Consider the following 394-nt stretch of genomic DNA (forward strand, 5'->3'; position numbering starts at 1 on the left):
CCCGAGGAGGCCCGTGGACGGCGCCTGGAGCCCAATCACAGGCCCAGGCGCAACTCCTTGCGAACCTGAAAGGCAAGGAGAGGGACATGTGAGCCAGGGAAGGAGAAGCGCCTCCTGTGCAGCTCGAAGCAAAATAAAATTCCATCCCGTCTCCAGACCTCGTGCGGTGTGCCCGGCCAGCCTCACTCAGGGCGAGGCCCGGCACCCACCCGGCAAGTGGTCGGGAAGACGCCGTGCACGGAACTGCAGGCCATGGGAGGTGGACGCACCGGCCTCTGAGCCGAGGTCGGGAGGAGCGGCACCAGGGAACTGGACGCACCGACTCCCAGGAAGGGACTGGGCCTCCACGGGGAGCGCTGACCACTCAGGACGCGCAGGGCGTCTGAGGAGCAAC

This window comes from Myotis brandtii, unplaced genomic scaffold (genome assembly GCF_000412655.1).
Source record: "Myotis brandtii unplaced genomic scaffold, ASM41265v1 scaffold139, whole genome shotgun sequence".
NCBI classification, from domain to species: domain Eukaryota; kingdom Metazoa; phylum Chordata; class Mammalia; order Chiroptera; family Vespertilionidae; genus Myotis; species Myotis brandtii.